A 10445-nucleotide genomic window follows, 5' to 3' on the forward strand; every position below is an offset into this window, starting at 1 on the left:
ACATACATAGGCTCATATAAAGAAATTTGTATCTTAATTTTGAACTTAATGTCACACCATAAGCATCTTTGCATGTTATTTGAAACCCTGGTAAACATTATTTTAAATTGGCTGCATAATATACAATGTAGCATATACACCAGATTAAATGTATATAACTATTGATATTTCTCTATTATTGGACATTTAAGCTATTTCTTTTTTTCAGAAGTAAATTCTACTGCAGTAAATATTTCTGTACAAACCATTGTTTTCTTTTTGCTCATTCACTCAGCATCAATTCTCAGAAGTAGGATTAGAGGGATAAAGAGTCTGAGCTGTTTCTTAAGACCATGGGGTTTTGGGGAAGTAAGGTAGTAAATCCTCATGGTTGCTTCCTGGGGAAGGTGGGACCACTGGGAGAGAGTATGTGAAGGAATTCTGCCTCCATTCTCTGTGGGGCTCTCTGCCCACTCAGAATAAGTGATTATGGAAGAGCTGGAGTGTTTGGCACCTCCTGGTGTTCCTCCCTTGCCCCAGTCACATCACAGGCCACCGTCTCCTGCAGTGCCATGCACACTCTTCCAGATACTGCTGAATGCATTGCCAAGATTACGTTGTCCACCCACCTTTTGCAGCCAGACTGGACACTGGAGCAGCCTTAAAGCTACTTTCTAGTACTGTAGGAATCCAGCTGCCCAGATCCCTGTAATAAGCATGCTGCTCCTGATATTAATTCCTTGCTATTTCCTGGCCCTTTATGGGCATGATGAGCTTATTCATCGCTCTTCATCTGCCCCTGACAGGGATGGCTTTGTTCATACCCATGGGGTGCATAATTGTGAATAACCATCATTAGGCAAGGTCTTGGTGATTAACTCTTCAGAATAATTAAATCCCTTAATGTGGTGGAACCTGGACTGATGAATGGACTGGCAGCCTGCACGCCTACATAGCAGATACTCTCTGCTGATATCAAGCGAGTAATCCTTATTGCTTGCTACTCCAAAAGTGGATATTCTCAATTAAGTTACTGGGTCTGTGGCACTGTCTGAGTTCCGAAGCTGTGATTGATCCAGGACCACAGGACATTTGTGAACTGATGTAATGGCCAACATCTTCTGGCTTCAGATAACGAATTCCATATTCCATCGGCATGTTCTGGAAGCAGCTGGGGACTCTGGCCACCATCCCCAACTCTTCTCTTTTCCTCAGCCCAAGCCTAAGCATCCAGTTCATCACTGTACTTTCTCATAAATACCTGAGATCCTTCCTTTTTTTTTTTTTTCTTTTTGACTGCCATTGACACTAGCTCAGATCACATCATCTCTCCCCAAACCACACACCAACCTTCTGATTTCTCTTTCAGCTTGCAGCCTTGCCCTGTACCAGTCCTTCTCCAATTTGTAGTCAAGAGTTTTCTTTCAGAACAAAAATGTGATTATGCCCTTCCCTATGTAAAATCCTTCAGAGGTCCACACTGTTTTCCAGATGAGGTGTAGACTGTTTGTCCAGGCTTACAAGACCCTTCATGATGTGCTCCTACTTATGTCTCTGCCACAGATCTCCACCTGAATATTCTTTCTTTCCTCCCTCTTTTGGGGGAACTTTCCCTGAGTGCCTTGGACTGGGTTATTAGTGCCCTTGCTGTATTTCCTCTAGGCCTGTACCTCCTTTACCTACCATCTGACACATTGGGCTGTATTTGCTTATTTATCATTTATCTCCAATACTTATCAAAGTCCCTGGCACATAGCAGGCATCCAGCAAATGTGTTGAATAAATTTGCTCAAAAGACATTTTTCCTTGTCCTGTGGGTATTTGAGAGTAAAAGTTGACACTGACAAATATATAAGTAAGTAATATATTTATGTTTATACCCTTGGCAAACTTTGTGTATTTCAGTAAGTAAGTAAATAAGAAGTAAATTAGAAAATTTTAGTATGTGTTCTAAACTGAAGAAAACTTTTTTCAGTAAGTATAGTAACAAAAAATTTCAGTAAATATAGTAAATAAATAAGAGGTCAATCTTATAGATAATAGAACTGACTAAATAAATTAACTAACAAATTGAGTCAAGAGAGGTTGATGCATGTGTGGTTTTGTCTGTTAAGTCACAAATTTTAAAAAAGTCAAGGCAAGTGTATTGCTTTAAAAGGACACTGTATCAAAATAAATGCTAAGTCTTATTTTCTTATGACTGTATCATCAAATGTTTAATCAGTCCTTATGTCCCTTTTTACTCTGATTTAAACTTTTTATCCTGTGTGTGTGTGTGTGTGTGTGTGTGTGTGTATCATGGTAGCATACCTAAGATATATAATCATAAGTACACACTCATATTTTGGTGCCTTTGTTTCTTTGGGATGGGCCTCTAGATGTGAGATTCCTGTGTAGAAGGAAGCAATATGTTAGAGTACTCTTTCCCCAAATCATTGACAATAGTAAATGCTGCCACTCATAAATTATTTCTTGTCTCTTTGAGTGCAAAGAGAGATCAATCTCTATATTGCTTTGTGTCATGCTTCTCTCATCAACATAAAGCATCACTTTATGTCTGCTAGCCATGTAGGCTTGCTCTTCTTAGGCTTGTCTAATCTCATACTTTGCCCACATTTGGTTGGGCTATTGGCCTTTTCTTACTAATTTTTAATTTATTTTTGTAGGGTACAGCTGTTAACTCTTGTTTCTCATTTGCATAACAAATATTTATTCCAGACTTTTACTGTTTTTCATTAACTTTGTGGTATCTTTTGCTCTATAATTTTTTTTACTTTTATAGTTCTATATATCTTTTATTACTTCTATATAGCTGGCTTGTTTATTAGTTTTCTGTGGCCAGTGCAACAGATTAGCACACACTGTGGCTTAAAATAACAGAAATTTATTCTCTTGCAGTTCTGAAAGCCAGAAGTCTGAAATTAGTTTTACTGGGCCAAAGCCAAGGTGTCAGCAGAGGGGTGCTCCCTCCAGAGGGTAGCCACCATCTTCTAGGGGAGAATACACTCCTTACCCCTTCCAGCTTCTGGTAGCTGCTGGCATCCCTTGGCCTGCTGCTATGTCATCTCAGTCCTCAAGGCCAGCATCTTCAAATCTGCCTGCTCCATCTTCACACTCCCTCCTCCTCTGGGTGTGTCAGAGTCCCTTCTGCCTATCTCTACTATGATTGCATTTAGGGCTCACTCAAATAATCCAGGATAATCTCCTCATCTCAAAATCTTTAATTTAATCACATCTGCAAAGATTCTATTTCATTGACAGTTTCCAGATTAGGACCTGACATCTTTGGAAGCCATTATTTAGCCTCCTACAGCGTGATTAAGGTTTTCACCACTCTAAGACTGTAGATGTAGTTGCCCAGATTTTCTTGAAAGTGTTGCTGTATCCTTATTCTTCCTGAGAATATATTTTTCTATGTAGTATAATATAGGGGTATCTTCCACTTGTGCCAGATTAAACCACTTCACCTCTTTCAGACTGAATTAAAATAGCATGTTTTAAATAAAAATCATGTGTAGTACTATTTCTGGATTCTCTGTAAGTCCCCTTGTCTGTTTATCCATTCCTATGTCACTACCATATTAATATGATTATTGTGACTCTATGGTTCATTTTTAATAATACTGAAGACATTTACAGTTAAAAATTTCTCTCTGATACCAAATATTTCTGCATTTCATGGTTTTGCTATGAAGAGCTCAACTGTTCATAGTTTCCTAGAGAATAGAAAAATTCACATTTCTTTTCTCTTTTGATGTAAGGATAATCTAAGAGTGAGTTTTAAAATGTTCAAGTAGTTAAGATTTGTTTTATGAGTTACATGTTAATGGTGTGTCTCTCATTTTGTTATATTATGAGCAGAGAATGAAGCCTGTAGAGTATTTCATTTTAACCATTGTTCAAGTTTTCTTAATGGCAGTTACAGGAAGGTTTTTTTTTATAAATGTTCCACAGACAAATATTGTTTTGAGGGGCCTGATATATAAAATGAAAAATATATAAATGTACACATAATAAAGTTTATTGATTGTATTATTTAATTTTCATATATCCTCATTTATTTTCTATTAGATCTACCCAGCCTTGAAAGACATATTTTAAAGTGGTAGTGTTTTAATTGCCTTTTTATTACCTTTTGCTTTATGTATTTAGCCACTATGCTGTTTGGTACATACCAGTTTATAACTGTCAGTTCCATTACTATGGCCTTTTTCCCATCTAGTCCTTTTAAGTCCTCCTCAGCTCTTATTCTAAATTTTACTGAGATCCTTTATCCAATTTGTTGTAGATCAGTGTTTCTCAACCTTCTTTTCATTATCACCTTACTTGGGAAATTTTTAGACATTTTTTCCTAATCCTGCCCCCACCATGAAATTTTAATACCACAGATATATTGCATATTTACTGTATGTATATCTATGTTTTATTAATAAAAAAGAGTAACTTTCATCTACACACACATCTCTACACTCACACCAGAAAGAATCAATTTTCAGTCCCTTTAGGGTAATAGCACTGGGAACGCATGTAATAGATTCTTAGTAGGCCTTCCCCTATAAAGTGTCCTAGCAAGTACATCAAACACATATTTGTATCACATTGCTAACCAATTATTTCTTCTTTCCTTCATCCTCCTTGATGGCTTTTAGTGTTATTTACTGTTTGGTTAGAGCCCTTCATTGAATATGTTCCTCATATGGGTTATGTAGGTAATACAGTCTCTAAACCTGTATATATCTGCAAATATTTTTTTCTTTCCCGCTGGCAGGTAAAATCCTTGACTGGGTAAAGCACTCCTGGGCTTCACTCTTTTTCTTCCACGGTCTGTCACCACCAAGTGCTGGTTTAGTGTTGCCGATGGTTAGCTCCACGCCAGTCTGATCCATTTTCCTTGATAGGTACCTTTTTGTTTTGTTCTGTTTTGGGCCGGGAGTTTGTAAGAATTCCTCTCTCTCCTTGGTGTTGATTAATTCTACAGAATGTGCCTAGATGTGACTTCCCACATTACATTTGCCTCCATCTTCAGTTATCTTTTCAACATGTAAATCTATGTCTTTCCTCAAGTTGAACACTTTTTTCTTCTGTTATTTGCAAACTTATTCTTTTTGTCTCTTTTTCTCTTCTAATACACCTATTAGCCACGTTATATATCTTCAATTTATCTATCACCCTTTTCTTCCCTCGTCATCCTTATGCTTTTGTGTATGTGTGTGTGCATGCTTGTTTGTGCTTTGAGATATTTCTTCCATTTGGTCTTTGGGCCACTAATTTGGGCCTCAATAGTGTTCTTTTATTACTCTTCTAATTTAGCTCTAAAATCGTAGAGTTTTAGTCTAGCCAGAGGACTTTTATTTTTTTAGTCCAATCAGAGGACTATCTTCTGATTTCTCTTTGGTATTTTTGTTTTTCCCCTTCACATTTTATTGTGGCATTTCATCCTGCCTATGAGTTGTTTTGGGTCAACAGAAATAGGCAGTATTTATAACCCCTACTCTCTTGGGTTAAGCAACCTCTTCAGAGTCACAAAGGAGCTGAGCTGGATCTCTATCCTTGGGGTACAGCTCTCTGTCCAGGATTGTACTATCATAAGGTTTTTGCAGACATCGGAAAAAAATGGCTTAAAGTAGGTCAGTGTGCCTGAGCCACTAGCTAACTTCAAGATGATTTATTTAAGTTTAAAATGTTGGCTAATGATTCTCACCAGAAATAGCAAGTCTTTAAACTGCTGATGTTTAAAAGCCAAGGGGCTTTTGTTATTCCTTTATGAAAACATGATGAGTAAATTTAACTCAGAAAGCAGTGGGCCTTACTGCAGATCTAGTGTTTCATACCTTTGAAGTAATTACATTTTGAATGTCCTAGCAAAAATGGGTGGACTGGGAGGTAAGACACTGAAAACAGGGGAAATTTAATAGAAGTTCTGCCTCAAGCCCAAGTACAGAAATTCTACCCCAGCACAAGTCCATTACAGTGAGCACTATAATTAAAAATTTTAAGACTCCTTGCTGTAAATAATCAGCACATATTGAAGTAAAAATAAGCTTTATTTAATGATAGTCTGCTACTATCTGTAGCTTTTGGAGTTTCTATTTTCATTCATGTTTGAGAGTTCTGGTCTTCATTTTAAATCTCACAAAAATAACACAGTGAGAATAAATTTAAGGCTCAGAGCCAGAAGTACAGATAGGTTAGAAGATCTCTTATCTTTCATTTGTGCTAAATTTATTGTTAACTAAGAGCAAAAAAAAAGCATTTGTTTAAAAATACTGGCTCAAGGGTTTCCCTGGCAGTCTAGTGGTTAAGACTTTACCTTCCAATTCAGGGGGTACGGGTTTGATCCCTGGTCAGAGAGCTAAGATCTCACATGCCTCGTGGCCAAAAAAGCAAAACATAAAGCAGAAGCAATATTGTAACAAATTCAATAAAGACTTTAAAAATGGTCCACATCAAAAAAAAAAAAAGTCTTTAAAAATACTGGCTCATTAACCATGGGGACTACATAACACACAAAGTACATATGCCCTTTCCCTTTGTGAAAGTGAAAAATACAAACAATTTATGTGACTGTGAGATGACCATGAGTCTGGGCTCTAGAAATCTGGGCTATGCAGGCATCACCAAACCTTCAAGGGTGTGTGACAAGAGTATAGTGCACAACTCGGCAGAGTGACAAAGCTCACAGGGAGGAGGTTGTGTTGGTGGCAGCTCTGCAGGAAAATCCACAAAGCCCCACCAAGTGCATCTTCCCTCACATCCAGTGTCTGAGCCTCTCACTGCCAAGCCCTCATTTCTCCATAGTAAATTTGAAATTTACATAGACCCTGAAATCAGCAAATCAGCAGCTGTTTTTTCCTTATCCTTCTCCCTCTATCTCTTCATATCTCTCTTTCTCTCTCCCTCCCTCTTCCCTCTCACCTCTTTATTAAAAAAAGCAATTTGCAACTGCCTGATGCACTCATTCAACATACCTCATAGGAATACCTGCTTTGTGGGGAGGCTGCCTCCATACTTTGCATGCAAAGTAATTTGGTCACTTTTGGTGAGTTCTACTTTGGGCAACCTTTATCAGCACACTTAGTTAGACAAAAAGGAAGCCTCCATGCCTGACATGGGATGCAACTCCTCTTTTCTCTAACTTCCAGGGATTATGGAGTTTAGGCTATACTGCACCAGCTCTAGGCAGGAGCATGGCTGGATTATGCCAGACACTCCTCCCTGCTGTCAGCTGTCACCCTAGCACTGGCATACCAGCTCCCTCCTCCTTAATATTCCAAAGCTTTAGGGTTTTGATCTTTGGCTTCTTTCTTTTCTAACGCTGAATTGCAGGAATCACTGCTCTACATCTACATTTCATCCATTTTCTCTTTTCAGTCTTCAAATTCTTTCTACATGATCATTATCAATAATCTATTCTTATCAAAGTAAGATAAGACTCTGCAACTTGGGGGCCATTAATACCAAAACCTTATTGCCCGTTTAGCCTCGGAAGGCATTTGAGTTTGTGGCTGAATAACAAAAATCTGAAGAACCAATAAAAGAAGACCAGTTCCCTCTTATGATAAGGAGGAGTCTATGAAAACACACAAGAGACAATAAAAAGGATAATGTTGCAGTCCACTCACCTAAGATGATATAATAGCTATGAACCTACCACTATGCAGAGTCTCCCTGAGATTAAAAAAAAAATTTTACTATAAAAATTATGTTTGTGAAAATCTTATAAGGAAAGTTTTTACTTTTTATTTTTTTCAGTTATTTTTAGGCTGGGCTAATAATTATAGATTTCTAGGCAGACCATAAGTTGAATTCAGTAAAATACGTTTTAAACAAGAAGGTGAATTTAGGCAAATCCCTGATAAGTAGTCATGATTCCCCCCATAATGGCAACACTTAAAGGATACTTACCTACTACTATCTCTTAATCCTCACAAAAACCTTTTAAAGTAAATACTAATATTATCTATCTTTTACTGAAGAAGAAACTGGAAATTAATGAGATTAAGAAACAGAGTTTGTAAATTGGAAAACTAGCTGGAATCCAGGTCTTTCTGAGTCCAATCACAACTGTTTAATATTCTCTGCCTCTTCATGTGTAGATAATTTGAGTTCATGAAAAAGTAAAAGAAGAGTAGATTTGCATTGTAACATTGAAATGACTATTGCAATAATTGTTGAATTGCACAATACTCAAAAAAACAATGTAATCTGTGTTCCTACTACTACTCTATTTCCATAAACTCTTTTGAATTTATGAAGTGCTGCCAAGGGCTGAAGTGCTTGCCTTTTAAAATTTGAATGAATAGTTTTAATTTTCAATGTTTATTTATTCCTATTTAAATAGCATACTTTTAGGTTTTCTGACTTTGGTTCTGAATATTTTTTCTAGGGTCAACGTCTTTTCGAAAAGTTGCTCCAACTGACTTCTCAAAATGTTGAAATCAAGCTAGTGAGTGATGTAACAGCTGATTCAAAGGTATTAGAAGCCTTGAAATCAAAGGGTAAGGCCAAGGTTGACATGGTACTCTACCTCTGGGTGTTCTGTTCCGGTACCTTTAATTCTACATACAGCAGTACATGATTTCTTTATAATCAACACACTTGACTTAGTGCACTTCTTATTTCCCTTTGAAAAACAGCTTGATTAAAGCCTTTAAATGAGAGAACTAATTAGAATTAACCAATTCTACTGGGATTTTTAAAATAGTGTTGTTGCATATTAGCTTATGCAAAATAATCTACTAGCCATTAGATGATAATTAACTGGAAAGAAGAATCTTTCCCTCTCTGAGCACTTCAGTGATGTGATTAGAGAGAAGAGCCACTTCTTATCAGAACAAACATTGGGTTTCTGGTTTTCTCTTGACCATCAAATGGAAATTCTCCTTATGCTACATATATTCTTTGAAATAATATAGTCAGATGTAGGAGTCTATGAAACACTGCCTAATTCACAACTTTTAAGACAATTCCACAGGAGATCATCATTTGTATGGCCACTTTGCAATTTGTCTCACAATCCCTGAACACTGAGGATAATTATAAAATAAATTTCTTAATTTTGCTGTATCTTTACTAACTGAACTCTCACAAAGAGTTTTTACTGATTTATAAAAAAATTTTACCCTGAATTTACTATCCAAACTGTAAGCCTATGAAAGAAATAGGCAGGTGTGAGCCAGTGAAAATGTTCAAGATGCTGGGTGTCCCCAGGAGAGGACAAGGTGTTGGCCCCTGTAAGTGTCAGTATTTCACCTGATGATACTACATCTCACATGTGTGCTGTTTAAACATATTGGGCATTTTTGCTTGTCATCTTCCCTACATCAGTAAGTGAAAATAAAATACTTTCTAAAAAATGGAACAGACTATGAGGCAAGTAAGTGAGCCCAAGTGGCCTTTCCTTCTGCAGAAGAAAAATTGAAAGTGATAAAGCCTATGAAAAGAAAATAACATAGAGAAGACAAAAGCTTGGCCAGGCATATGGGCTTACCACCATGCACATTCTATTTTCTCTGCATGGGAAAATAAAGAAAACTTATATGAGTTATTGCTAGGTCTGAAAGCTTCACCATGCTACTTGAGCACAGCACAATATACTTGAAAAACTAGAAAATACCTAGTTCAGTGGATTGACAGATACAACCGACATGGATTAGAAATGTATGAATACTTAAACTGTTTAAAAAATATGAAATTGGGTTCCCACTGTAAATAGGACTTCTATCTGAAAATTTGTTATCTGACACATATTTAGGAGTGGATTACTTTAGGCTAAATCTGAGTGCCTGTATTTGACTGTATTTGCAGATGATTTTTCTCATGGAAGCTACTTGCATGTCCTTGGGGTTTGATTACCCCAGAAGGGTAAAAAGCAGATGAGTTAGGAAGAGAGGAATATAGCCTGAGACTTCAGTTGCTTCTTAACTGTACATCCACAGTTCTGTTCCTTGCCGTAGCCATTCTAAATCTTATAAACTCAAACAAAAGTTAAAACTAGGCAGTACTGGGGGTATGACAACCTTTTTTAGTTGCTGGTGAGTATTTGGCTACTTTAGACAGGGAATAGCAATTAATGAATTTATAGATAAAGCCCTTGCTTACATTTCTATTGTGAACTATGAATTAAATTTTCATTATAGTCATTGCTTCTCACACAAAAGAAGTGTTTGAATTTCACAAGTATATGCATATGTCACTACAGCTTAGGCTCTGTAAATGTCTAATAGGAGTTCTTATCAAAATAATAAAATGGTTTTCCTTCACAATGGGAGAACAATAAACAGGACCCAAGGTTCTCACAGCTATTCCCTATGTACCTAGAGTGAGCCTATCTGGCTTTTATTAATGCACATAGGTGTAATATATATGCATCTTTATTTTTTATTTTTTTAACATCTTTATTGGAGTATAACTGTTTTACAATAGTGTGTTAGTTTCTCCTTTACAACAAAGTGAATCAGTTATAC

General features: G+C 36.7%; 1 protein-coding gene across 1 annotated transcript in view; it reads left to right on the top strand.

Annotated features, from left to right (window-relative positions):
* The window catches only part of PLD5 (phospholipase D family member 5), a 524774-nt gene that overhangs the window by 311990 nt on the left and 202339 nt on the right, over positions 1-10445 (top strand). The window contains exon 4 of the mRNA XM_055084222.1: positions 8366-8452. The gene's annotated coding sequence lies outside the window, so the exon portion shown is untranslated. The remainder of the gene's footprint in view (positions 1-8365; positions 8453-10445) is intronic.

This window comes from Physeter macrocephalus, chromosome 4 (genome assembly GCF_002837175.3).
Source record: "Physeter macrocephalus isolate SW-GA chromosome 4, ASM283717v5, whole genome shotgun sequence".
NCBI classification, from domain to species: Eukaryota; Metazoa; Chordata; class Mammalia; order Artiodactyla; family Physeteridae; genus Physeter; species Physeter macrocephalus.